Below are 3582 nucleotides of genomic sequence, written 5' to 3'. Positions count from 1 at the left end.
TTAGACACGGTTCTAGCACGAGGAGGAAGTACTGCCTTTTTATTACAAAACGACACGGCGGGAGTTGCAATGTACGGGAAGGGGAGCATGAGACGAGAGGATGAGGCTGAGCGCCGACTGCGGGCAATCCGGTCGAGTAAATTGGCAATGCACGCCGTGAGCTTGCATAACCGCAAGCTGGACGCAGAGAAAGACAGGCGAGAGCGAAAGAGCGAGAGAGAGAGAGAGAGAGAGAGAGAGAGAGAGAGAGAAGGGGGTGGGAAGAGGAGCAGGAGAAGGAGGAAGAGAGAAACGTCGGGGAGAAGAATGAGGTATCGGTCCGTGTTGTACTTGCAACGCGACGGAAGAGGAGATGATATGACACGTGCACTCACACTAGCGCACGTGCGCGTGCAGTGGGAGCGATAGATGCGAGGCGTGTCTCGGTTTTCCTCATAGACTTTTATATAATATACTAGACCGCGCGTACTTCTTACATAGTTTTCTATTAGTCTTATGCACGCACGCGCTAAATAAGAGTACAAATTCATAATGAATAGGTATATAGGTATATGACCGCAAGTGTAGATAAAGTAAGAACGTGTAAGCTTATTGTTACTACTTGAAATCTTATTTGGCGCTTGCACTCTAACTTATGTACAAGTTTGGTACATAAAAGTTGGGTACATCACACAAGCAAGAGTTTGCAGTCTAGTATATGTATTATATATAGAAGTCTGCGGTTTTCCTTGACATTAGTGACTATAATAATGTGCGTAACGTTTGAGCGGCTTGTATAAGCGCGCCGCGCTTATCTTATCTAGAATGCAAGCGACCGTTCGTCCGTCGACGCGATGGATGTATTAGTGCGCGTATATGTACGAATTACACGAGGTCATTCGATCATATCCAACGGAATGTTTGAAAGATAGTTTTGCAATATGGTCAAGATTAGATAATTTTGGCAATGCGATTTAGTCAGTATTTATTATCAAGTTTATGACCCTGAATAACCCTCAAAAGGTTTTAGCCCGCGCTCATTTATTAAAGTTTATAGTTTATTAAAAAGTTATTAACAAAATAAGTTTAGTTGATAGAACGTAATTTTCTGACACCATGTACATTTAAGAAGGATATTACATTTTGCCTAGGCTTATATTTTTCTCTCTTGACACCACCCTACGCCAAGCGCGAATATGCTATGTCTGCTTACATTCTTAACTATATAAAATGGTTTCACTAGTTCCACATAGGTTTCCATCTTTCCACGTGAAGCGAGGTCTACCCACACTGCCCGGCGCTTGCAGGGCGAAAGGAGGTCTATTATTGTACAGTTCCTTATGGGTTTTTAACTTTTCACGTGAAGCGCGGTCCACAACCGTACAATGATAGACCTCGTTTCATCCAGTAAGCAACAAGCAGAGGATGGGATGGGGTGGACCTCGCGTGGAAAGTTGGAAACCCATACGGAACCATCTTATTTTTAAGAAGTAACTTTGCAAGCGAAAAGATCATAGTATATGTCTCAATACGTAAATAATAAACTTTGAAGATAAAAAATGTTATGAGTATAAGCTGGATAATTAACCTCTTATTATATATTGCTTCTTTTGTAAAAATCACGAAAATAAACAATCCATAGCGATTTTTGGTTTTCATTGTTTTTTACATTTAAAATACTTTGGAAACCAGTTTCATTTTGCGTCGCCAAAGTTATCATAATCTCCCTGCAATATGTAATGCACGCGAATTCTCTCGTCGTTTAGTTCGTTTTCAATTAAAATTGAAAATCTTCCATTTTAATTGAGTAATTACGCGTGCCGCGCGCGAAAATTATCCATCGTGATTTCAAGCTGGATCCAGCTTTAATGTCACAGAGCGACGGAAAAAGATCGCGCGTTCACGCATATACGCATGCACAAAGTGCAAGGACGATACTATGTGCGACGTTGAAGCTTTTTTTAGACAGTACTCTCGAAGCTGCAACGTATTTATATATACGCAAGGCCATTGCGCATTTTCTTTCAATTGTATCTCTCCACAAATAAAAAGTTTGTCTCCGTCCCGTTTCTTTTTCGTTTGTAAAAGTCTGACGTAATGTCGTTGTGATTTTTCAGTTTAGCATAACGTCTCTTTGTAATTAATTTTCAAACTTATAACTTATTTCTATTTAATTTACATGCATTTAAAATTTATATGTGTGCATTTATAATATATGTATAATTGTATACGTATTTATTGATGAATTATATGATATATACATATATTAATGCTTGTATAGCGATAGTAAGGATGTTCGTTACGTTGCGCATAATACGCACGTGCACGCAACGTGAATCTCACGAGTTCATCGAGTAATGCGAATTAAATAATGATCTCATGCTCGTCGAAGTTACGTTCTGCACAAACTCAGAGTCGAGCTTTGATGCATCGTACGAGTATCGTCTTTCTGCGAAGATAGATAACGCTTACCTTACAACAAGCATACGCTTAATATGCGTAATTTGCGCACGTTATATGTGCATTATCATATACATCGCGATAAATAATTTATTGATATCAAGCGCGGACTCATATGATTTCTATTGCAATTAATGCAATTAAGTTTTTCTTGGCGTGAAAATAAGCTGTACACTCTCATTAAATGCACACACACACACACGCACGCACACACACACACACACACACATATATACATACATACTTGCATCTTTGCTGTTTTAAATTTAATTGGTTTTTAAATTCCAATACGACCTCTAGACATTTGATAATAATGCGCGCTTCGTGGTCAACTTATTCAAATTAACAGTCGTACAACGTGAGACATGTCGTTTATTTCTCATAAAAAAAACTGCATTTTAATGAAAAATATGACTTTTTACTTATAATTTATGGAAAAATATATATTAAAATGCAAGACGAGGTCAGATGATTTGAAATACATTATTAATATCTTCTTGTATAATTAACATTGATCTATTTTTCTTACATAATTATGACACAAACTTCCCGCTTTTTGTTATCTTAAGAAAAACTACGAGCTTGAAGTGAGCATGAGTATAAAGTAATAAGCATATTTATTGGTTATTATACAATGTATGTACATAATATACATTTTTGGATAATGTTTTTATCATGCATATATAGATGAATTTGGAATTGATTTCTTTTTTTACTGAAATTTAGTTTACTGCAAGAAATACAAGTACTTTTTAAGTCATACGATTCAGTCCAGGTGTTTGCTATTGCAAGGATCATGATTTTGAATCTTTATCAATTCTCACAAGAATATGCCTTTTAATTGTGTGATTTAACGACTTTTACTGTACAATGTTTCTTTAAAAAAGAAATTTGAAATCAAAACTCGGGTGGTCAAGAGGAAAAAAGAAGCGAGGGGGGGACCTGGACTTAAAGGACCCGAGAGCATAAAATGGTAAACGACCCTTTGCACGCGGGAGACATAACAGCAGGCAAGCCGATTTATATGCGCTCCTTAGCTCGCGCGTGCACGCACTTTACGATATGTAAAACCACTAGGGCCGGCATTGTGCGACGTCAGTGCTCCGTCGTAAAACCGGCCGTTCGAATCGCCTCAACTTTGAA

Source organism: Temnothorax longispinosus, chromosome 9, assembly GCF_030848805.1.
Source record: "Temnothorax longispinosus isolate EJ_2023e chromosome 9, Tlon_JGU_v1, whole genome shotgun sequence".
Taxonomy (NCBI): Eukaryota; Metazoa; Arthropoda; class Insecta; order Hymenoptera; family Formicidae; genus Temnothorax; species Temnothorax longispinosus.
This window is presented reverse-complemented; position numbering follows the sequence as displayed.